This window comes from Pseudopipra pipra, chromosome 12 (assembly GCF_036250125.1).
Source record: "Pseudopipra pipra isolate bDixPip1 chromosome 12, bDixPip1.hap1, whole genome shotgun sequence".
NCBI classification, from domain to species: domain Eukaryota; kingdom Metazoa; phylum Chordata; class Aves; order Passeriformes; family Pipridae; genus Pseudopipra; species Pseudopipra pipra.
The window spans coordinates 1,836,733-1,862,520 of NC_087560.1; the positions used below are offsets into that span (position 1 = coordinate 1,836,733).

Consider the following 25,788-nt stretch of genomic DNA (forward strand, 5'->3'; position numbering starts at 1 on the left):
CTGTACACTGGGCAGTCACACTGCTCACTGCAGGGAACTTGGGGTTTAGTTTCTGGACTTTCAGCAACACAGAGGAAACAGCTCCGTGCTGGAAACATGTATGGATTGATTTCCTGCTTTCAGAATTAGCTACAAGGAAGCTCAAGCCAAGCTACACTTCTTGTTTTGCCAGTACTGGGAAGCAAGACATCAAAAGGACCACAGATAGTTAAACAATATCCCTTGTTCTTGTACAGAGGCAGCAACCTGCCTGAGCTTCTGAGGAAGGTAGAGCAGGGAAAAGCAGCCCCAGGGATGAGAGACCTGTTCATCACAGCCCCCCCAGAGCACTCACCACCTTTTCTCCCCTCCTCTGTCCCTTTGGCTTTGCTCTGTTCCTGCTCTTACAAACCAACATCCCAGTTTAGAAGAGCTGCCCAGTCACCTGAGCCAGAAACTCACAACAGGGGTAACTCCAGCTGTTCAAACCTCCGTGCTCAGGGTTTCAAAGAGTAGGACTTCACCTACAGCTGGAGAATTTTGGGAACCACCTGGGAGCTGTCAAAGCCCAGCAGCTGTTTCAGTGTCACGTCAGGAGCCATTTAACCATCAGCCTTTTCAGAATCCTGATTCCTTCCCATATCTGACACTACAAATCCATATAGCTCTTACCCAGATGCTCCTTGGTTTGTGACTGTCTTGAACTCACACTGTGCCCACCTTCTAAAGTTCTTAAATGGTGGCAGAAAGCCATTAAGGCCAATAGAGGAATAAATGAGGACGTGCATGGTTTAAATTTAAGTGAATACACACAGAAACCTGTCTGTGGTATTCAGTGATCTGCACTTTGGGAAGCACTGTTGTCCACAAGCACAGGAATTCAATAAATAGCTTTCAAGGTATTCATTAGATTTCTGGTGTAGATAAATAATAAGAGCCAGTTATTCATTAGTATGCAATACCTGAAAACTATCTTTTATCCCTTCTGATGAATCTGACCCAGGGTTTCCCTGCTCTTGGAGGGAACTAAAAGTGTAGCTGACAGAACTTTTCCTATAAGAAAGCAGAAAGAACAAAATGAATGAATTACCCAAATAAGCAAGCAGTTTACCCCAAATTTGTAAAAAGCTGTGGAAAACTATTCTTTTTAGGAAAAGAGTTTTAAGCATGCCACTGGTGGTCTCACACATCCAAACAGCATGCAAGCCCTCCAGGATGCAGAATCAGTGTCAGATGTTGGTGTCTTAGTCAGCAACAAGTTGTCTGCCTGTCCTATTAAATCTGTTGCCTATGAGCCCTCCCTGGTAACAGGGAAAGAGCCTCCTGCATAAAACCCTCTTCATAATTTCAAAACTTTAGTCCTGACTCATCCCAGCCACAGACTTGCTTTTGGTTACAGAGAAATTGTTTTGTTTGATTTTAATTTAATTCTGAATTAGAGCAGTGTTATTATTCTTCCCAGAAAGCAGAAGGGGTTAGTGTGCAGCTATTTTATATTTAAGCAAGATTGTGCTTAATGCTTTCAATTTTAGTGCCATTGCCTCTGCAGAATGTGTGATACTCAGAGTTTGGTCACTGCTACTTTCTTTATCCCAGCAGGTTCCCAGTGCAAGCAGTTCCTACGCTGCTCTGGCAGCTCAGCCAAGCAGGACCAGGAGTGTTGTGTTCGTAGTGCTGTGTCTAACCAGACCAGCAGCAATGGATGAACATTCTGAAATGCAAAGTCTCTGAATGCTTGAGAAAATATTTAAAGCAATTGGCTCTCCAAAGAGAAGAAAAGATCCCATTTTGCAGTGCAGTTGAGAAAGTGCTGTGAAACCCACTCCCAGCACAGTGTTCTCCATGCTCTGGGAAGATGAAGCAAATCAGTAAATTCCTGCAGTTACCCCCAAGAATTGTTGAATACTACATGGCCCCACAGTACTACTGGCTTCATTCACAGATGGAAATGCTTATCTGTGAATGGTCATTTACCAGAGTGTTTCTCACTGTTGTTCTAATCCTGGACCAGGAGCCACACTTCTAGACTCCTAAAAAAGATTATATGAAAAATTTGCAAGCTCTGCATCACCTCCCTTCCTATTCTAACTCCAGAAAGGGCGATTTCTGGATGAGCCTGTGCACATCTCTAAAGCTCCCATAGGAAGAAGAGGATCAGTGCTCCCCCATCACCCCCAGGCTCTCTCAGGAGAGGCAGTTCCAGCCCTGTGCTGCAGGCAGGACTCCCCCAGTTTTTTCTGAGAAAGCCCAATCACCGACGAGCTGGGAACACACCACCCCAAAGCCATGTGTCAGATGTTGCCCTGTTCCTCCCCCTGCACCCTCAGAGAGCAAGTGTTCCTGTGTTCCCAGCATCAGCATTCCCTTGGAACAGATTTTTTTCCCCCCATCTTCATTTTGCCTTGCAGATTAGTGGCACGAGGATTCTTCTGGAATCAGGGGCATGCAAGCCTTGAACCTACATGCTCAGAGCACCTGACTGCTCCAGTCCCTGGGTCACTGGGACAGAGCTTCTATCCAATACAGCCTTGATGGTTGGGTGGTCTATTGAGTACAGCCCAAATGAATTTGTCCCCTGCAATTCATTTGGCAAAACGAATGGAGGGCACTTGCTCCTGAGAGAGGCAATCCCAAAGAATGTCATTCTGTGACCATACTTTGCAAACTCCTGTTGTAGACAGTGATCTGCCTGGTCAGCCAAAATGCTCAGAGATACCCATGGGATAGGAAGGATCCTGATACTCATGTACAAACAGCAAAATTCATGCCCAGAAAACACAGTAGTCAGATGTGACATAATACAAATCCAGGAGTGAGCACATTAAATTGTCCTGGTAGCTTTTCCACTCATTGAAATCTTACAGTAGTTTTCAAACATGGAAATTAAAAACTGAGACTTGCATTATGCCCCGAATGTTCCCCAAACTTGGTACACCTGAGATCATGTGAAAGTGGACTAAAGGAGTAGGAAAACTAGAGCTGGGTTCTCCTTAAGGAGACTCCTCAAACACCAGGCTTTTCACCTGTGCAAACACAGGCTCAGCCTGGATACAGGCAAGTCAAAGCAGCAGGTTTAGGCTGCCTGACAAGCTGTGACCAACAGCAGGACCTTATCAGAGGCTGGCTGTTGTCAGGCCCACAGAGCAGTGTCTTTCGCATTAGGCTGAGGAGGGGCTTTCAGACCTTCAGAACAGCCCAGCTGGAATAACTTTTGTGCTGTTTGTGAATTTATCAAGCCAAAGATGTTCAGAAACTACAGCTTGCCAGTTCAAGCTGCAGTGGGGACTTGTACTAAGAGGTTGGGTTGTGTCTGAGCTGCTCTTTGTCACGTTCTCTGATTCTGAAATGCAAAATTGCTGAGCTGGGATATTCCCCCCCTGGTGTGCTACAGCCACCTCCTGCACCTCAGAAGCAGCTCTTACACACTTAGAGGGATGCTCCAGCTGCAGACTTTGAAGGGTAACTTTGAATCACTCTTGGACTTCAAGAGGTTCTACCAAAGCACAGGGCTCTTGGTGCACAGGTTGATGGATGCTTCAATACTGAGTATAAAGTCTTCTATGTTATTTGTTGCTATGTTCATGTTTTAACTCATCAGTGAGTTTAATTATGCTGCACAAGCAAAAAATGCAGCTTTCTCGAGTTACTTCTGCGTGGAAGTGTTTCAGAAGCTTTTAATCTTTTCTGGTGGGGTCTTTCAAATTATGTGATAAAGTAAACAAACAAAAGCTAGAACAACAGCCATGTGCTACTCTGTTGAGCACTCCCAGAATGGAAAAATCATCTCCTGTTTCAAGTTTCTACGCACCATTAAAGAACCAGAAGAGGCAGATGGAACTGCATTCTGTACTGGAACCTTAGGGAGGGAGGTTTTAGTCGTCATAAAGGGAGAAAGGGATTTACTGAAAAATAGATAAAAAACTAAATGCCACTTTCTGGATTCTGGTAATCATCATAAACCACTCATTTTACTGCTTCTTTCAGTTTTCACTTTTATCCCTTCTCATAGATAAAAGTAGCTGGAAACACTTAATTTCCATCCGTCTCTTTAGCTCTGCTAAAATGTTTGAGGAGAAAATATACTGTAGTCAGTGACCTTCTATCAACTGGGCTACATTGTGCATCTAGAGATACAAATGAGGTTTGATACACAGTCAGGTTTTCAGTCAGGGAGAGCTCCACACTTTCGCAAATACCACATGGGTTTATCCATGTCTATTAAAAAAGGAGTTGTCCTGAAACGCTTGTTTTTCAAGGGAATTTTCAGAGCACTGGTTTTCTGACAAACTTCAATTATTTTTCCTTATTCAGAACGCAGGTTTTTCTACTGATTGGTCTGGGTTTTTCTCAAGGCACTGGTGCAATGTATGAAATGGGAAGATGAGAATAAAGACTACTTGCAGAGGTCATATCAAGGTAGAATATCACATAATAATACTAGAATGGTTACACTGGAGCAAAACCTGAGAATCATTTTTGGATGGTGATGATTTTCTGTAGATCATGAAGTTCCAGTTCCTTTTCAGTAGAGGCTCCTGTATCACCTTTGAAAATCAGGCTTAGAAAAAAAATTCAGTATTTTCAAAAGCCCTCCTGAGCAGCTGGAGCAGAATTCACAGAAAGATCCCTGCACGGTGACACTGAGCTTCACAACATCCAGCTCAGTCAAACAGGGCCTGGAACAATCCCCAGTGCCCAGCTCTGTGCCCAGGGCTCCTCCACAATGCAGAGGGAGGGTTACAGGGACAGAGATGTCTGAAGGCTGCAGACACCAAGGGAACAATCCCCACTGCCCCTCTCTTAGCTCCCAGTACAAAGGCTCTTTCTACAATAAACCAGAGGGCACACCTGCCTTTTATCAAAAGCTGAAGGAAAAACTCCTCTTTCCTCTAACAGCTCATCAGTTACAGCTCTCACAAAAATGTTAGGACACTTCTAATTCCTCCTCCACCCAAGGTCCACACCTTTTACACAGGGGAGCACTTCCAATTTCTGTGGCTGAAGCTCTCTCTGCTTTCCCAGGGACAAGTGGGAAAGAGAATGGTGTGACCTGGCACTTCCATCCTGCTCCTAAAGACACACACCTACCAAATTGTCTCCTTCAATAAAGGCAGTGAACGGACTCAGTTAATCAGAGGATTTACTGAAGTGACAGGAACTAAGGTGCCAACACCACTGTCACCAATACCTGCTCCTCTGGGGGAAGGCATCCAGAACAAGCACAGGTTTTCCTTCCCTGCCCCCCAACACCAAAGAATCCATCCTGCAGCACCGTAAGGCTGCAGCCCCCACCCCTGCAGTGGCTCAGGACAGTCACTGCTGCCACAGACACCAGTTTGCTGATTGGCACCATCACACCTGACCTCACGTGTACCCAGCTGGGGGAACGTTCAGGACCTGACAGGAACCTCAGGTTTTGTTTCTGTGTTTGAAAACAGCTGTAAGATGATCACTGTGACAGGATCTCCCAGCTCTTGCAGAACCCTTAATAAGCAGTGAGTAGGAAGGCAGTGCCTCTTCATAAACAAATGAACAACTCACTGCTCTGGGACAGACAGTGGTCTCCACATTCTTCCATATTCCCAGCTTCTGTTGAAGTTAAAATTCGGGGGGAGATACTTTCTCACAGGATTTCACCAGCCCAGCTGCAGCAAACACAGGGGAGCAGAGGTGCTGAGGAACAGGGACACCCCCAGGGTGTTCTGATCCCAGCCAGGAACCTTCAGGGGCAGCTCTACAGAGCAGAGAAACCCCCCAGCTTTAGCTCAAATTAACCCCCCAGCATTACCCTCCTACCAGTGCTGATTTGGCCCCAGTTCAGTCCATCCCAGGAGGCTCATAGTAAGCAGAGGGAATTCTGCTCAAATCTAATGGATGTGCCCTTGATTGGTTTTACTGCTTAACTCTGCTTTGAAATGAAATGGGGCAGCTTCAACTCATTACTCTCCAATATTTGCAGAAAAATCTTGAGATTGCTAAACACACCCATTTATAATGGAAACTATTGTGCTGAAAAGTTTAATGTTCAGCATTATTTCATTTCTGATTCAAAATATGTATCGATGCGACTTTTTGACGTACAAAAGAAGTTTTAAAAGCTACATTAGGAAAACTTCCCCACCTCGAAGTTTATAGTATAAAACAAGATGTAATTTATGCTCTTGGCTGCTTTCAACCTCTTTCAGCTGAGAAAATTACAGTGAGGAAAGTATTTGAAATGTCAGACAAACAGTATTAATATCACAGGCACTCTGAAAAAACCAAATAGTTCTTTAATTAAAACTTGTTTTAAGTTTCTTGTCAAAATAAGGAGGTTGCCTGGGTCTTAGCTGTATTTAGGCAAATGTCAGCAGAGTTTTCAGGCCTGGAGGAAAAGAAGTTTATTAAGAATTTGGTGCATCTGCTTTGGCCATTCATGTTTCTCATTTGATTGAGTTCTGGCCCCAACAGATGCTTGATGAAAAAGCTCAGCTGCTACACATTTTTACAAGTACTGTAAGTCTGAGGGAAAAAAAACCAAAACACACAAAACAAAACTGGGGAAGGTACAAGAGAAACAGAGTGGGAGACACAGACTGCGGATCTTTTCATTTTTTCTGAACAAATACAGAATTAAAAGACTTAAATTAGAAACTAGGCATATTGATATACTTGAAAATCAATAAAAGTGCAAAAATACAGTTTATCACGTCTGTAGAAACAGCTAAATATGTCTGTTTATTCCAAAAACATAAAATGTGAGTTTTTTCACAGTTCTTCTGTTCATTAAGATTTGTAAAGTCATGTTTAGTTCAAGATCACTATCACGTTTTCAGTGGTGAAATAACATTAGAAAACCAATACTAAACAGTGAGCTTCAGCCTCTTGAAAACAGAAATTCCACCAAAGATTGAAAGCTCATTTCAGAAGCTGTCCCTCTTTGCCAGTGTGCCACAGAGCTTATGTCTCACCCCTCCTCTTGCTTTTGTTTCTGGAAATTCGACATGAAGACTGTCCCTGTGGGAGGCCATTGGCACTGAAGAGCTGGCCATTTTACACTTTTACACTGGCATCTTCTGAGCTTGTATCCCACAGCTGGGTTTAGCAGGTTGACCAGAATAATTCTGTGTTCCACCACAGAACTCGAAGGGCTCTGAAGACACCTGACTCCGTAGCTTTGTGTAGCAGTGCTAAAACCGAGAATGTGTGGTTTGTCTTCAAGTTATTCACAATTTTATTAATAAATCCTACTATAGAAACACTTGCTTGACACGTGCAGTGGGTAATTCTTCAGGTGAGTGTTCTGGATATGAGCCCGTTGCCTCTCCAAAGCTGGTTTTATAGTTTAACATGTTTTCATGTGGAAAGTCTCTGTTTAGGTTGGTAGCTTGAACTTAACCAGCATTTTCCAGCTCCCACTCCCAGCATGATCTGTCCAGGGCAGGTAGAGACTGCCAGCTCCCAACTTCATCTTGTCCTGTTGGTCTTCTTGTTTAAATCCTCACTGAATGCAGAAGAAATACTTCCAGACCTCTTGCTACATTCAGACCCAATTCTTTTACTACAGTTAAGAGTGCAAGGAAAGTAGGAACTGTTCAGGTGCTATCCTGAACTGCTGGATTGCACTCAGTCCAGCTGCAGAAGGACACTGGGACCAAGCCTTCAAGGAAGGAAACACTCTCAGTTATTCCTAAATTGATGGCCACGAAGGCACTATGTGCTTACAGAACTGAAGAGTTCTTTAAAAGCAAAAAAAGGGGATTTTCATGCACCAGCCTCGAACTTCCAGAGTGTTTTAAGGAAATGAATGCAATGCACAGTAACAGAGGTGATGACAGTTCTCCTCTAATTTATCTTTAACTGCAAGCTAAATTCCTTTTTCTTTCTAAAATCAGAGATAAACGAGCCAAACAGATAAACTTCTACACATTGCATAATTTGTACAGCTCATCCTGTTCTTTAGTGGAAAAACTTGGATGCAAATGCTTTTGACTCTAAAAAGAGGTAACGCTGTGATCCCAAAGAGAATTATTTGAGTGCATCCAGTTAAAAGACACATGGCAAGAACTGAGGTTTCCCGTGTTTCCAGAACTGGAGTGCAAACATCACAACAGTCTGTCTAAGGCACTCTTCAAAGAGCTTTAGAAAAAGGCAAAACTTCTCATATTCTTACCCTAAGACATTCATGTTTCTTTTTCCCTGTGCAAAAACATTTCTAAATTGCTACTTTCACAGCCTGTAAAACTTACCAGACTCTTCACAGAGGAGCTGACTTTAGATCAAGCCCCAGTATACTCATTTTTGGGCTTTAAGGAGCACACATAGCAAGAATTTTATTTGTCCTACCCGTTGTGTTATCACAGCCTCATCTTCTATTCCCTGTTGCAAAATTCAATTCCGTGAGATTTTCATACAATACAGACAAGAAAATCCCTAAAGGAACTTTTTACTGATTAGACTTTTAAGAAATTCTTCTCAATCATGATTCCAGTGAACAAAGACTTCCAAATTCAGGCCTACAGAAAGCAATCCCAGAAAATCCTGAACCACACCAATAATTTTATTAATATTTTTCGTCATCCTTTTGGTTTTAAAACTCTCCTCAGATTTTCTTAAACATCAGACTCCTTAAATGCATCTTAAATATTTAGACATGCTCTTGACACCCATTTATATCAACATAAACCTAGATAAGGGTGGAGTTTTTTCAGATTTCCTTGTTTCTTACGCCACAGTGACATGACTGTGCACATACCCAGGGCACTGAAATCACACTGCTGGCTGTTACTTAACTATGAGCAGACTGAGGCAGATGAACTGGTTTGCAGAAAAATAACATATTTCACTGACAGTTTATATTCAGCTTTCTTTGCAGAGTCCTTAATGGTTCACTGTTTGGGTTTTTAACGATGCAAACAAGGACTTATTTACAGCAGCTCCTTCAGAATGGATTTTTCAAGGAGTGTCCAAATTCCACTTTAGGAAATGCTTACCTTGAGGTCCAATAGGAATGTTCAGTTGTACTAAAATGCCATGCCCAATTTTCATAACAGAAATAGGGCAGTAACACACACACACAAAAAAAGCCAAACTGAGGAAAAAAAACCTAAGCAAGCCTAACTGTAAGAACATCATTTTGAGAAAAAAACCAAACCAAAATAAACAAACAAAACCCAGAAGAAAAACAAAAGCAAAGAAATATCAGAATAAAAAGCCATCAGGTTACTCTTGCTCTTTAATGAGAAAATATAGCTTTTATACAATAACAGACTACTTTTTTAATGAGATTTCTACCTCATACAAAAAACCTCGTATTTTTTCATGCCATGAGTGTAACTCCTGCCTTAAATGCCATGTAGTCTTCAAACTTTAAAGAAATGATCATGTTTGCATTGTTTTTAAAAATATTCTTTCCAGTTGTCTCTACATTAGCAGTGCTTTTCTCAGTGTCTGCCTCAATTAAGATGGTAGTTCTATAACCACATTCCTATCAACACATACAACTATATGAGCAAACAGGCACCACAAGAGTGCAGTAAGAACAAATGCCAGCAAAAAGCAGTGAATTTGGGGATTTAAAATATTGTTTTCTGGGTAAACTTTATGCTTAAGAACTTGTGCTTCTTCCAGATTTCAGTGCAGTTTAATTGCTTCAGTTATTTTCAAGAAAACGAACCTCGCTCTATATCCTTTTTGGTCTTTTTGGTTTAGCCTTTAGTCCTTATAATTTCTTTTGTCACTCACCATTTACCACTGGTCCTCTTCCTTCTCCAGTTATCTTTAGTGCACTTCACTCTCCCCAAGGATTTTCTCCAGCTCAGCTTTATTCCCCATCTCCTATTTCTGGTTCAACCTCCACGTTCCAAGTTGTCTCGTTTTCACAACAGAGTTTGTGTCACAGATCTGGCACAATCTCAGCTGCACCCTTTTCCCACCCTTTTGATCCCTGCAGCCTCCATTGTCTCTCTCAGCAGAAGGCTCTCAAAAGGAGCACTATATTCTGATTCAGTGTCACAGATGCCACTCTGCTCTTATTTCTTCCAGAAGAAGTCAAGAAGGAAGATATAAAAAGGTGTTTTTTCCCTGATTCATTAAAATGTGAGGAGCACACAAAAATTACAGAGTTTAACTTCAAAGAGTATCTTTGTATCTCTACTACAAATTCTTTGGGTATAAAGTAAAGCTGAGGGAAAAGCAGACCCCAGGAACACAAACATCTTAGATAAGATGCAATACTGGACTTGTAACATCCATTTTTGTGTTAGAGGAAGCCCAGAACTGCCTTGTGCCCCTTGAAGCGGGACCATCCTTGTTAAGATCTCCCCACAATTCATTTGAATACTTGAATTTTGCTGCTCAGTGGAAGCAGCACCTTAAGAAGTCGATCTGACATTCAAGTGTCTGCATAATTGCATTTTGATCTGGTCTCTGATATCCTCAGGAGCAAGCAAGCAGCTCAACGTGTTCACAGATTCCAAGCTCTCCCTTGCAAGGTTCCCCTTGTGTTCAAATACCAAGTGCTGGAGGCAGGTAAAGCAACACAGGAGGATGTGGCTCAAGAGGAAGATTCTTTTGCCATGTTTGATAATGGGAAAACCAACCACTGTCTGTCAGGCTCTGATACGAGTCTTACATTCTAGAGACATCCTAATTCCATGGAAAAGGCAAAAGCAAGACATATTCTCCATCTTTTTACTGTAGAGACTTCTCGTAAGGGACAGCATCCACCTCATTCTAGTACTTCAGCCCGGAATGCACACAATTCCTGCAGATGCAGACTGAACAGCAGCAGCAGCAGTTTTGGTGGATGTTCAATCCTGTGTCAAACTTTCCCTGAACAAGGCAGTCCTGCTGCTTCTTGGCTGGGAAGCTCAAAGGAGATTATTCCTCGGCCACACATTTTTGAGGAGAAGGAAACACTGGAGAGCCATGTCAGCCCACAGAGAGGCATTTCCTCCCCACTACAGCATCAGCTCTGGACCCTCTGCAAAGGCTGTTGCCAAGTAGTTGTCATTTCCATCTCAGGGAGCCCTCAAAAAGGCCATTCACGCTTTTGTCTTTCTTCAGGATTAGATTACTGTGATTCTTTATTGACTGGCTCGCACGACAGGGCTCTGCACAGCTCCAGCAGGCACAGCCTCCTGCTCTGCTGCTGGGGAGAAAGGGATCATTTGAACATATTGTGCTGATTGTAAAGCCTTGCCATCGGTTACAACAAAGTCAATGAATTGATCATAAAATTGCTCTGTTTACTTATGGCACAAATTATGGTCACTGCCTTTTAGCTGGCAAGTTTAATCGGAACTAACTAGTTGAATTCTCACAGAAATGCTGTATGTGTGGCACAGATCACAACCTTTCTTTTCCCAGCAGTGCACAGAAGCTGCATGAAGCAAAATATGGCCACTACAAGCTCTTAGGACCTGCTGTTCTACACCTCCCAGGATGAACAGGGTTTATCTTCTGAAAATTTGAGCTGAAAAAACCCCCACTTTATGGCAGCTCACGGTGCTAAAAGTGGGCTACTTCACTCCAAGTACTGATTTCTGTGTTTTATTAGCCATGATTTTGATTGTTTGCCATGTTCACTTCAGACTGCAGGATTTGGATTGGTTTTTACCCTTTCTACTGTCTACCAGGATAAACAGCCAATTGCACTTAGTGTAGCAGGAGAGTCGTTCCACCCCTTACAGATCAAAATATCATTCCTGTTTACTCTGATAAACCAGCTAATGCTTCATTTACTGCTCTAAACTAAGTATTGCTCAGCTCAAACTGTTTCCACCTAATGAATCTGGAGCTAATACTTATTGTCCCAGAGAAGTTTTTAGCCTCTTCTGGCTATCAAATTATTTGGCATTATCAGTATTCATTCTGTTAAACAGAACAAGGCATCACTTCTCCAGAACTGAGGTTAATTAAGAAATGCACACATACATATATATATATACACACATATGAACACCTCTATATTGGCTGCATTGAGAATATTCATCAAAATAATGGTTAATAGAATTGTCCTGGAGCAGAGCTGGGCTTTGTCTGCATCAGCCCTGAATCTGTGATGAGCAGTTCACCTTTCCAAGCTCACCACAAACTTCTCCCAGCACTGGTTCCTGGTTGCAGTTTCTTGTCCCCAGAATGCCAGACCATTCCCCACGAGCTGCTCCAAACCTTCTGTCTCCTGGGGCTGGTTCTTGCTTTATGAACAGAACCCTCCTGCTCGCCTTGTAATGATGATGTGGTTTGAGAATGTCTCCCAGTATTTGATAAAGCAATGGACAGATTATTCCAGCAAGTCATCTCCCTCAAAACTTGGCTTTGGGATCCTTTGCCTGCATTTTATCTTGTTTAGCTCTTCAGTTCTGTGCAACAGGGTCCTTTTTGGAAGGCACAGCACACTGGGATGTGTAGCAAGGAAGGCTGAGCAAGCCAGGAGGACTCAAAGGGCCTCCTAACACATTTCCAGTGAAAGTTTCCTGCAGCATAATAGGCTTGGTGCCCACTAACACCCACCAGAAATTTGTTATTCTACTCAGACTTGTTCCCAGCCACTCCTGACATTCACGATTGTAGTAAGAAAGTATATTTTTATTATACTGAAAACACTCCTTGAAACAGATTCAGAATTGCTGGAGATCTATTGATGTAATTCATCTCTGCTGAAACTACAGAGCAGTTTGAGGCTTTTTCTTCCTTTCTGTGTTTGCATATTTGACAGTAGCTGTTTCTGTGTGCTTAAAAAAGTGATGTCTCTGTCAGTTATTATTTAATTCTCCTCTCAATCACATTAGGCTGAACAAAGACAGGTCAATTACATACTCTTCTTGAAAAGACTTTTATTAAAATCAAGTTTGATCAAGAATCAACATTATTTGAAATCTTTTCTCCTGTCATCCCCAAGGCACCCAGAGATTAGCACTGAATTTCCTTAGCCAGCAGCAGTGGAGAGGCTCCCTCCCTTACCTAATCTTTCCCTGAAGAAGAGGACACAGCTGGCATTGAGTACAAATATCTAATGTAAAATGTTGTTAAAGAGTAGATTTTTGGTAGAATGGTACTATCTTTTCTGGATACATTTTGATCATACTGAAAATATATCAGATAACTTGAAAAACTAAAATAGTCATGGGAAGATGTGCCCACTTCCGAGTCCAAAAAGTATCTTGCAGAATTTAATCTACTTTCTGAATTAAGATTTTTTTTTTCCCAAAGCTTACATAAGTATTAAAAACCCTTAACTATTTGTTATATGCAAACGAATTCCCAGAAGCTTGAAAACAATGCAAAAGTTTAAGATCTGTAAGAATGACTCGGGAAAAAAAAAAAGAGAGAGAAAATATCTGTTTAATAAAGAATCCAACCAGATTCAATTAGCACAAGCTTAGCACATCTGCTTGTTCCAAGAGTAAATCTCCAGCCAGAAGCCCTGCTGTGAGTGGGGCTGTGAGATTTGGGATCCGCAGCAGCAGAGGGGATGACAGGAGATCTGGGCCCTTTCATTTAGCAGGGAGTTCATGACCAGACTGCATTACCTTCTACTTACCTACTTTTAGTAAGGATACCAGAATACATTTCCTTTAAGCCTGATTTACGTTTTCAGTCTGCTCTCATGCATTTTGGAGAAGTTTTGAAAGACAGAAGATCAATGGAGGACTTTAGACAGAAGATCACCACCTCTGAAGGTGAAGCAGAAACTGGGACAGTTTCCAAATGTTTAACAGAATCATCTAATACTTCTGGCAGCTCCAGAGATCATTACAGTCTTAAATGAGAAAGTAAATCGGGGAAACATACCCAGGACATTTAAGAAAAAGACCAGCTATTTAGAAAATGAAATACAAAAAATGTATTAAAATAATATTACGTGCTGAAGAAATAATTATGCTGTTGTAATCTCTGGCACCTAAAATTAATAGAACAACGTAAAAGAACAGGAAAGACCCTCCCTCTGTGCCAGAGCATCACTCAGCATGGAAATGGGAAAATGGAGTGGTGTCAAACACCTGGTTACAGCTCCTTATTTCTGGGATAGTCTGCCCTCATTTATCCTGGCTCCTTCAGGTTCTTTAATTTGTGCCATCCATGAATGACAAAGAGTCACAGGCCAGAGGAAGATCAGCAAACAGATTGATTTCTGTCCACTTACGAGTCCTTCTTTCTTTCTCTCAGACATTTGCAGGTGAAAATCCCTTATTGGTGCTGCTTCACCGGCTCAGCGGGGCCGATAATGGGGCAACCAATCCACCCTTACATTTGGAAGCCTTGGTTCCTCGCCACAGGAGAGATTTTTCTGTTTTAAATACAACACTTGGAGAGGTTTATGTTTCCAGATCTTTCAGTGTAACACATTCTTTGCTCAGAAGACTGTCAGAGTAATTTAAGGTATTAGTGTAGGTGATGCTTGAAAAGAGAAGAGATACCTTGCAGAAGGTCAAAGTAAGATAGAGAGATTGCCTGAAGATTGACACAGCAGTGAGTTCCACAGAGCATGATAAAAAACACAGAGAGTAAGAGCATGGAATGTAGCTGCAGAAGAAGAAATTTAAATAGTGCAAGGAAACAAGGACAAATTTAGCTGAAACTACATTATAAAGAAATAATATTCTAGTACCAATAAACTACTAATCTCAGAGAGAAACAGATTTGATCATGGCATATTCTATTTTCTTACCAACTTCCTCCAAGCTTATGGAGATTTCCAGAATTAAGCCTTCCAGCTCCTCCACTGTAGGTCAGTGCCACACAGATGCTAAACCTCTTGAAAATCCCACCAAGAACATGCCAGACTTGGTCAAAATAAATTCTTGACACATGTTACAACAGAGCCAGAACAGAAAACTACCATTTCTGTGGAAATACATTTCTACTGTTTGGATAAATATTTAGGTTAAACACCTTACAAGTGAAAAGTGGCACTGGTTTGGACCTCTGTCAAAAGACACTTCGGGGCACAGAAACTCATCTCCTGCACAGCAAATGGCCCTTCTTGTGCACACAGAAGATGTTCACACCCAAAAAAGAAAAGGAACATGTGCACGGGCAGAGACGACAGTGGCTCCCAATCCAAACAGATGCCTGTGAATGCTGCCTGTGCAGCATCAACAAGCTTAAGGGTTTCCAGAACAATGCATTTGCAGAGTGGTTTTTCTTATTTTAACATGCCTAGCAGTAAACAAAGCCCCTTCCATTGAGGGAGGAATCAGATCTATTTGTAGGACCAAGTCCACAGGACTCCTGTCAATCACCAGCAGTACAGAAACATTCATAGGCTAATCATGGCTAAGCTAATTTTGGCTCTTTCAGAGCCGAATTATGGTGGTTTGTGCCAAACCTTATTATAAATTAATTGCAGTCCTAGTGCATAGTCAGGAATTCAAAAAGCAATACAGAAAGGTGTTGCTGCACCTGGACACCATTCAGAGTTCTGCTATTCAGTTTTTCATCTTAAACAGAGAAAACAAAGCCCAGCAGGCATAATGCCATTAAAATTGATACCCAAGCCATCCAAGGGTTTATTGCAGAACGTTTTGACAAATTAAGCATTACAAGTCTCCTTTTGCAACTCGGATGCTTTCAAAATAAAGACTGAAGGATAGTTTGTGGTTGAATTCCCAACTGGCCTCCCAAGACCTAAAAGCAGATTGGCATTGTTATATAATTTCAAGCTAATTACTCTACCTCTGTGTTCTGTGTGTGAGTAACAGTAATGGCAGTCCTATTTAGACTAAGCTCTTTCTTTTGACATATGTTTATTGGAAGCTGCTAGCATGCAAAGCTGGGCTGTGCCTTCAGCAAATTGGGGTTTAATCCTTTCCCCTGTTTCTCCATATTCATACACAGCTTCACACCACAAGCTTCACTGCCACCCCCTTCCCTTCCTGCTCTCCAGGAAAAAGCCACAAAGCAAATGTGATCAGTGCTTTCTGATGAGCCTCTGAGGATCCACCAGCCCTTTGTGGAGCAGAGATGTCAGGTGCCCTTTGAAAATCATGTTTCCTGAACCCAGATGGATTTCTTTCCACTCTTTATGCTTTTCTTCTGTTACCTCTCCAACAGAAGCCCAAGACCCAGTCCACTTTTCTCACAGCTCAAAACCAGCTGGGTGGCTACGGATTCATCATCACTGACAGCACTGGGATGTACTCACCTCCTTAAAACCCTGAACACACCTGACAGAGCCACCCACTGTCAACAACCCATAGGGACTGCTCAAATGCATGGAAAAGGAGAACGGAATCTGCTACCAGATCTTCACTGCATAAGCTCCTCACTCACTTCAGTGAGGAGCTGAGGGCCAGCATGGGATGGGATGTTAAATTCGAAGGGTGGTGGAAAAATCCTTGCTAACTTGCTGGAACTACCTAGAAAATGGGCACCAAAGCAGACATGGAAGCTTGCTTCCATCCTAGTGTAAAAACCTAAAAGTGGTAAGCATGTGGCCTGTTCCTTAAATCTGCCCCCCATCCTGGTTTGTTTTTAACAGTATAATAAAGAAGCCATTAAACACACAGACATTCCAGGCTAAAAAAAAATGCTGGGAAAACATTAACTGAGGCAAGCTTGCAAGGATTCCCATAATTTGCCTCTTTTTTCACCCCAGACTATATACCCACCTGCTACCAAAAACTACATTGAATGCAAACCCACAACCACGGAGTGAGTACACTGAGCCTTGCTCTGGATGCAGAGTGGATGGATCTGCCTGTACACAACTGTGGCTCACACTGCAGTCTCCTGTAACTGCTCGGTGCTTCTTTTGACAGGAGAAAGCAAAGTTGACCTATTTTTGACAGTTTTTAATGAGATGAGGCTAAAAACGTTACGAGGAAGTTTGGCTGAAAAGGAATCCTCCATGAAGACATCGAGGTTCTGGCAATTGTTCCTCAAGTGGCCAAGGGGGTTTGAGCACTGCAGGTTGAAACCTGCTTGAAAGATGAGGCAGAAGAGTAGAGATCAAACTCATCTGAGTTGAACTCTTTACCCAGCAGTACATTTCCAGTTATTGCTACAAATGGGAACAGTGAGCAATCAGAATTGTCACCGTAATAGAAGTCCAGAGCAGGATTTTAACCAGGTAGAACGTGGTGTCCTGGCCTCAACACAAGCTCCTCTGGGTTGATTTTGGCCCAGCTGCAGAACTCAGTCTTTGCAGTTGTCTGAAGAGAACTACTCAGCTTACCATAAAAACCCTCCCCACCCAACCAGTCAAAAAAGCCACATAGAAAAAAAGCAGATTCTGAACCAAGAGTAAAAGCAAAAATAAAACATAGAAGCCACCCCTGTGTCCTGCAGTTGATCCCATGTATGGGAAGAGCCATCCCTGGTAGGTGCCCACTCTGCTGTGCACGCTGGGCAACGGGGGCATTTGTCAGCAGAACCCCTCCTGCTCTGGGAGCTGAGGTAGTTTGGAATGATGCACTTTCAAACTTCTATAATTATGTGCTAAATTAACAGAAAGACTTTTACTTTCCAGAAGTTTTTGGCCTCTTGGTCTAAAAGCAGCTCTGGTCTGACTACTCCTCACATACTTAAATCTGAATCAAATACTGCTAAGTTTATCTAAGCAGCATCTAAACATAAATCTAAGCAAGCTCTTCAGCATGCTGATTCCTCTCCAGACATATTTTTGCTCTTGAAATTTAATGACTAACTCTGTCATTAACTCAACGGCCTAAGAAGTGTGTTACTGACCTCCTGAAACATCAAACTTGCTATTAAAGCTAAAATTGAGGTCACTTGTTTTTTTGACTGCCTGACTTTTGACAAATTGATCCTAATAATTTTCTTGACTTTACTGGAATGACACAGAAAAAAATAGCATTTTTATTTTGTCACAAATACATTAATCTCCAGATCAACTCTTCTGATAGAGTCACCATTGCAAGAGTCATGAAAAAAATAAAAACAAAAATAAAAGCAAGTTTAAGGATGTTCATGGTAAATAAAAATAAATTAAAAAATAATTTCTTCACTGCCTCCAAGGTCTCATTGTTTTTTTTCTGACTTAAAGGATAAAAAAAGAATAATCAGGAAAAAACCAGGAGCAAACTGAAGTATTTGGCAGGTTTATTTAGGAAAAGAGACTATTAAGCCCCTTAAAAGTGAACTGATCTGCATGAGTTCTCATATACTCCTTGTCTTCAAGGTTATAGTCTGTTTAGCAGAACTCTGCCAAACGCCAGTTATCTGAAGGGAGCTAGAAATCATCTCTGTTGATGACAGACCTCTGAGCAGATGGTAAGTAAATCAAGGTCCTGATGTGAAATGTTAAAGCTTTTATGCTGGAAGACACTGTTAAAGCATTATCCAGGTTAAATCAGATTCTGTAAAATACCAGTTTACCAGGAGGGAGGCGTGAAGGCTTCCACCAGGAATTCTGCAAGTTTGGAGGCTGAGTTTGTTTGGGGTTTGTTGTTTGTTTGTTTTCTAAAGACATAACAGATAATTTAGATTTTATTGTTTTTCCTTTTGAGCAGTTATTGCAGCAGTTCCAGGAAAAGGGCAGGGTGAGCAAGGGAAGGGAGGGCTATCTTTTTATTTGACATTAAAATAATTTCTCACCTTGTTTCATTAGGCCAGTAGCATATAATGCAGTTTTCATAAACAGCATTGAGAATATAGTTGGACAATATAATAATAGATTTTCTTCTAAAATTTCTACTTAGACATGCCCAGGCAAATCAGTGAGTTTGAAAACCTTTTTCAAGCAATATTTTGGCACCCAAATGTTTGGAAAGAATCTAATAACGCAGAAACAAATAAACACCTCACTCTCTTTTAAAGACTCCAGTTATCAAAGGGCATCTGCCAGACCCGCCTGGGAAGAGTAGGAAAAGCTCTGTGAGTAATTCCATGTGGCTACAGATGGGGTGAACCAATTTCGTTGAGGCAGGGGAAGCAATAATGCTCCTTTAATTTGCAGTGCACAAATCAGCTCGGCTACCAAAGTGAAAGCACCAAAATTTAGTGTCTTTGCAGGAAGGAACAACATTTATGGATTTGAGAATTTGGACTGATGAAATTCCTGAATGGTTAACCTCCATCAAATAGAGATGATGACATTTTTAATTGCTCTGTTGTGTTCCATGGCTGATCCAAGCTACTCGCATTGCAGAAAACCGCCTTGGAAATCAGGTTGAATTGATCTAGGGAGTTGAACACCTGAATCCAGTTCATGGCTTTACACCCACCCAAATGCAACCAAAACTCTTTCAGTCACAGCCACAACATGCAGTTCCTCCAAACCCCCAAGTCTCTGTGGGAGTATTGGAGAGAAATGCTCATTAAAAAAAAACAACAAAGAGAACCAGTCCCAAATCATTTATAGAGCCTCCCATTCCTAGAGCATCTGACCAATTACAGAAAGGCACGAGCTGCTAGAAGACTGTTCTTCTATTGCAAAACACATAAATTCATATTCTTTTTCTTTCAAGTTTTCTTTAGACCCTTAAACTTGTAACCCAGTTATTTGCCAGCTTCAGAAATGGTTGTTGCACACTCTTTTCAGTGGCCTGAAAAGCTCCACATGATTAGAGATTGCACTGTTGCTTTTCCTCATGTCGTGGTACTCTCTGGTCTAGCCACAAATTTTAAATTTCTATCCTGCCAATAGCAGGCTTCTTCCTTCTCCCCCCAACCCCCATCCTGCATGAGAAGATCCATAATCCCTGTGCTAATGCTTCCATTGTCCTTTAACTTCTGGAGTCAATTCCAGCTTATGCTCCAAGGAATGGGGGGAGGGAGAAAGAAAAGTACATTTTTGACAAAGACCCTAAGTGATGAATACAGCTACAGGGGGGAGAGATTCCCCCCCCAAACCTTTAGTCTTTTCACTCACTCTCCAAATGCACTGAGATTAATAATGCCTCTGGGCCACTGTATGCAAACCTCCACTGTGCACGCAGAAAAAAAGATTATAATTGAATACCCTATTATGATGGGCAAGGAAAAAGAAAAGCAGACAGACAGACAGGGCTCAAAGGCTGAATTGGCCTGGTTTGGCTTTCAGCCCACAGCACCTACAATCATCCTGCAATGATTTTTATTTATCTATTTAGTGTTCCCACTAGGCAGGGAGAGAATCTACTATTAATTTAGTGCTCGTGGTTAGACAGAGAGCTTTAAATTGAAAAATGTTATTCAAATGGATAATGAAATGTGGCTGGAGCCCTAATGTCCAGCTTTGAATGAAAATAGTACAAACCACAGCTCTCTGCAAATGTATTACAGTCTGAGAGTTTATGCAAGGATTCTGCTAAATTACATTTTTACAGAACAGCCTCACCAGTGTAGCACTACCAGACCTTTACACAGACAAGCAGCTTGCTGTTGCCAAGCATCCCTGAGCTCCCAGCTAAACAAGAAGTGAAGGACAGGAGCAGGAGAGAAAAAGCAGCTCTGACATAACAAAGGAACCTGAAAACCAGGATGGCACCTCGGTAGCTATTTGCTTATGGCACCAGATGAAGTCCTCCAGTTTGCTCCTCAGCATCTCCTCCATCCCTGGCAAAACATTCCCTTCCAATTAGTGCAGGGGATTGCTGGAGTTTCTGCTTGATGAAGACCTTGCCAGGCCCAGCACCTGCCCATGACCCTCAGCAACACAGGTAACAGCAGTGAGGGAACGGGACACCAAACAAAATTCTCCTCTGTAGGTGATTTTAAATTTAGATGAGCTACATAAAAGCACCTGCTTGAATGACACCAGTGCTCTCTTCAAACCTTTGGAACTGCACTTCACCACAGGAAATCACAGCATAAAGAAAACAGTTGCTGTATTAGCTGGAATTAATTTCATGAAAGTGTTCCAGAAAATATGAATATAAAGAGTTCTAATGAAAAAAAAGAACATGAACAGATTCAGGGAGGTAGCAGAGTGCTGAGTGTACAACCAAGAACGTGCAAGTGTTGATCAGAACAACTCAGAACGATTGCTTGAACAACACAGGACATTTCTCCACTCATCTACCATCTGAAGTCTAAAATATATTCCATAATTCTAAGGATCAAGCTTAACTTCCATGGAACACTAATACTGCATTCCAGAAAATAATCTAAATTGATTATTTTAACTGTATTGTCACTGCTTTTTTGAAAAGACACTAACCACCACAATTGCTCCATTACTTACCACAGTGCATAAAATGTCTAAGGCTTTGGAAAGCAAATAACAGAAAAATATGGATTAAACTGATAAAAATGATAATTCCAGACATGATTAGATTCACTGTGTTGTGTAGCCTGCACAGCAGGTGGGGGATCCTTCAGAAGAATTAGAGAAAGGTTTAGGGAAAGCAGATTAATGGGGAAAAGATTAAATGTGCTCTAAAAGCAGGACAAAACATATTTTTAAAATGACAATTCTAACAGCAGCGCTTAGGGATGCTCTGGAATGCAAAGTACACATACTCCATTTAAATACCAGATGCACAAATGTCTCCTACTTACAATTATGCAGTGCATTGTATGACTTTAATCATAAGCTGAATAAGCATTTGACATTAAGTGGTGCTGGTGACAAATATTAATCAAAATATAGCCAATAGTTTCTAGCACGCAGTAGTCAAGTCCATTTTCCACCTCTGCATGCAACTTTTTACAAAACTGATCCCGTGGGTGAAGGTCCACCAATGTGCTTCGTTTTCAGCAGCTGTATATTTCTGGATGTAAAATGAGACATGGTAATAGCAGTTTCTAGAACCCTGAATAATGCACATTGATGCCACTGCCCTCTCCAGCTTCCTGTCCTTCCATGGCAGATGCCATGCATTTCAGCTGGGGAAGAACAAAAGTCACAGTGGAAAGGGACCTTCTTAAATGACCTCACAGGAAGAGCTTTCCCTTTCCCTCAAAATCATCTACTGTACATCCATCACCCAAGTCAGAAAATGCATCAAAGGAAGCTCAAGGTAGAAGAACTGAGTCTGGTGGCTTCTACTGCCCCGTGACCTGCTGGCATGACCACGGGGGGCTGAGCAACGCAGCCAGCCCTGTGCACGGTGCTGGCACAGCCTGCTGCCTTCCCCACACCTACACCCAGGCACTCTGTGACTCAGCCAAGTCCCACTCATGCCAGACTCTCTATTTTGTTATCTGTGGTAGATGAACCACTTTCAGACTGCTCTCTCCCTCCCAGTTTGAGCCATATTGCTGCTCAGCATCACTTCACCTGTGGCCCTGACACTCCTCAAACCTGGCCCAGGTTTTTAATTCTACCAGTGTGACATCACTGAGGAATCTCCCATCCCACAAAATGAAATCCACAGCCACAGCAGGAAGATTTACATATTGCTCCCAAAGTGACCACATGCTCTTGCAGCCTTTCTCCTCTTTTCACTCGCCCCAGTGTCTTTTGTTCTCTCCCATCCATTTGTTCTGTTGTGTCTGTTTTTATGCTCCAATCTCCTCCAGGCAAGTGTGTCTTCCGTATGTTCTGCAAAGTGCTTTTTCAGGCAATAAAGCAGAAATGATGTCTCTCAGTTCCCCCGTTTGCAGAAGCAGCACACTACACAGAGCTCACCTACCCAGACAGCTGGCAAGTTAAATTTGTTAATGATTGTGGGCCACGTGCAGATCCTCTTAGGGAAGGCTCTCCACAAGTGGGAAGCATTGTCACAGGTCAAAAGTGAGGCTTCCAGCTTGACTTAGTTCCCCATTCTGGGTACCAGTGTCTTTCCATAATTAATAAATAAATTTTCCATAATAAAAATAATTTAACCACAGAGTAAAAGCTTGGCCATGTTAGCTTGGAAGTATGTAAGGGGACTGCTTAATGAGTACCCTGGTATCATATGGAGAAGAAGGAAAATAAAATGTTTTCTCTTTTCCTTCATTTAACATTAGGGCATGGGGAAAAGTGCCTTATAAGTTGTCGTTAAACTCAAATTAGGTTTCTTATCTAACAGTGCTTTTGAAAAAGAAACCTAGACTTCTCTAGCTTCTGTCTAAAATCAAACCCATGTAAGTGCATACTACATTAGACATGCAGAAAGGTATGTTATTGTTACAGTCCAAGAGATTTCAGCCAGACAGTCTGATTTTATAATTTATTTTTTCATAATTAAAGTTGAAAGTCCTCAACATGCTATTTCCTTAAATTTTTCATAAGAGTGTAAAAAGTGTTTGGAATAGGTCCAGCCTCACTCTAAGCTCCTTATATTCAGCCCTCCCTTATGGTGACTATTATATGACCAAACATCAATTTATAGGGGTCCTCCCCCTCGACTTGTATTTTTATTTTTTACTGATGAATATTCTAAAATTTGAAATAAGGAGCTCACTTCAGTCTTAGATATCAGCTATTCTCTATATCCATAATAGCAAAGGACATGAGAAGCAGTACAGCCAGAACACTCAATTAAATTGGGCCCCTCAAGCCTCTGCTAATCCCACAAAGCTGTAGCACACTCTAAACTCTGATCCACTCCCCCCCAAAACAATGCAGACCTAACAAGCACTCTCCACTGCTGCCCTGAGATGCAGGAGGGGGAATCCATCCTCCTCCTTCCCTTCAGTCCCCCATCCAAGCAGGCAGCCAAGCAAAGCTATTGTACAAGGCACTATGGCATGACATACACATTAAACAAACAAGGGTAACTCCAGGGCACAGAGAACGAGGAGAAAAACAGGCATGTGACAGTGAATTTGCTGGGCTTGGTACCATTAAACTCCACTGAGAACAAGTTCTCCCCCACCCAGTGGGTAATGGGGCAAATTTTAGCATTTGCAATACCTGTAACTATGCAGTGCTGAAAAGCAAAATCAGAAAATACACACAATAAAATGAATATTTATAAAAAGTCTTACCTCTCTTGATTTCCAGTCTGTGGCTTTATTTTCATGCCTTACTATTTCATATCATACTCATAACAACTGTACTCACCCTACACGAGTCCTCAGCATTCCAGGAGAAACCTGCTCATAAACTGGGGCTGTGTTGGTCCACAGGGAGAAATTCCAACTTGAATGAGACTCTTGCCATGGAGAAAATCCCCTCTTGCACTTGCACAGATGAATTCAGACAGGATTTACCCTGCAGCAGGGAAATAAACAGCAGTGTATTTACTGTGGAATATAGTTTACAGGAACACAAGTGGCTTAGGAGAGCTGTAAGCAAGACAACTCATTTGAAGGCTGTCACTGATGTTGACAGTCCAGGTGACAGGTAGTGTCACCCCCACGTGTGCACAGATCTCTCCCTTTGTCACACTTTGCCATTTTCCTGGGACAACTGCCACATTGTCACGAGGCTGCTAAATGGAACCTTCCTGAAACCATGGAAGAGCCAAGAGAAGCCAGGTGACTGAGTCAAGGAGACACACTCCACAGTTCCCTCAATTAAAATAATCACACATGCATTGCAAGGCTGTGATGGACTTAAGACACCCCAGAAATAATCCAGTTGCCATTTAAAAGCCAAAATACCTGAAGAGAGGCTGACCAGGCTGGCCAGGGCTGCCCCTCCTGTGGGGTGGTGGAAGACACAGAGCCACTGAAAATTGTCCCTGGCAGCCCCCAGTATGGGTCAGTGACCAAACTGAACCAGCTTCAAGGGTGGCCTGATAATCTTCTGTTAGAGCTTGTAAAATATACTGTGGAGTCAACACCTCATTTTGGGGTTTGCTTTGCAGACTATTTACTAATTAATTGCCAGTTACTTCTTGGGAAAATTAGTCCAATTCGGGGCTTTGCAGAGCTCCACCTGAGCAGCTGTGACCTGGCAGGGACAGTGTCCTGCAGGACAGCCCTGCTTTGTGCACAGCACGGGTGCATTGCCTGTCAAGGCTGTGTCTGTCTGTCTGTCTGTGTCTGTCTGTCTGTCTGTCTGCTGTGCCCACCCTGAAGGCAGCAGAGGGTCTGCGAAGCCACCTCTGAAGTTCACTGAGGGAACAGTCACAGCCTTCACTACAGCTTGATAAAATGCAGCAGAATGAGTCTGAAAGGCATTTCCTGCATCCTGGATGGATGGAAGGAGAGCAAAGCTCTCTTCATAGGGCTTTATTTAATAAATCCCACACACCTCAGTTCCTAATTAAAGCAACAGTGAAGAATCACCTGGAACAGTAACGAGCACAATCACAGAATGGTCCCTTCCCCACTGGGAGTCACCTGTGGGTCCACAGTGGGTCACCTGGTCCAAGCTCTCAGGCAGGGTCATTCCAGAGCACATGGCACGGGATTGGGTCCAGACAGTTCTGGAATGTCTCCAGTGAGGGAGACCCCACTCCCTCACTGGGCAATCCATGCCAGTGCTCACTGACCCACACAGCGACACACACCTCTCATGGGGTGCAATTTGTGACACTGAAACACAGGTCAGCAAAAGCAAACATTTACATTTAATTATTATTTTTTTCGAAGGGTTTATCTACCTGAAGATTCCTCACAATTTGCAAAGAAATAGCAATGGATGATACCAATCCCCTCAATGACACATCAACACATTTCCAAGTGTTTCTGTGTGTATCATTCAGCACCTGGCAATTCCCATTGAGACCCAATACTTGGAGTAAAAAAAAATAACTGTGTTTGAACTTGCTGGCAAAATAGGCGTGTAACCAAGGTTATTTTTCACTTTCCTTCGTTTCAGAAGGATACAGAAATCTCAATGCTCAAGGAACAGTGTGAACACCCAGATTTCCCCACGCCAGCTGCAGTGGTCAAGGCAGTGTCAGAGCACTCAGGTACCCAGAGCACAACTGCACAAGGCACCTCTCCCTTCTGCAGCTTCAAGAGTTTGCTTTGACTCTGTCCTCTAAGTGACCCTGCAGACTTGGGGAGGACTCTGTTCCCCACTGTATTTCCCCAGATGCCTGTGCATTGTCAGGG

The 25,788-nt window shown here is 42.3% G+C and overlaps 1 protein-coding gene across 2 annotated transcripts in view; it reads right to left on the minus strand.

The window, feature by feature from the left end:
- Nucleotides 1-23,980, minus strand: part of RORA (RAR related orphan receptor A) — a 396,584-nt gene extending 372,604 nt beyond the window's left edge. The window contains exon 1 of one of the 2 annotated variants that reach the window (XM_064668337.1): nucleotides 23,843-23,980. The gene's annotated coding sequence lies outside the window, so the exon portion shown is untranslated. The remainder of the gene's footprint in view (nucleotides 1-23,842) is intronic. The other variant, XM_064668334.1, reaches the window with a different exon arrangement.
- Nucleotides 23,981-25,788: the final 1,808 nt, after the last annotated feature.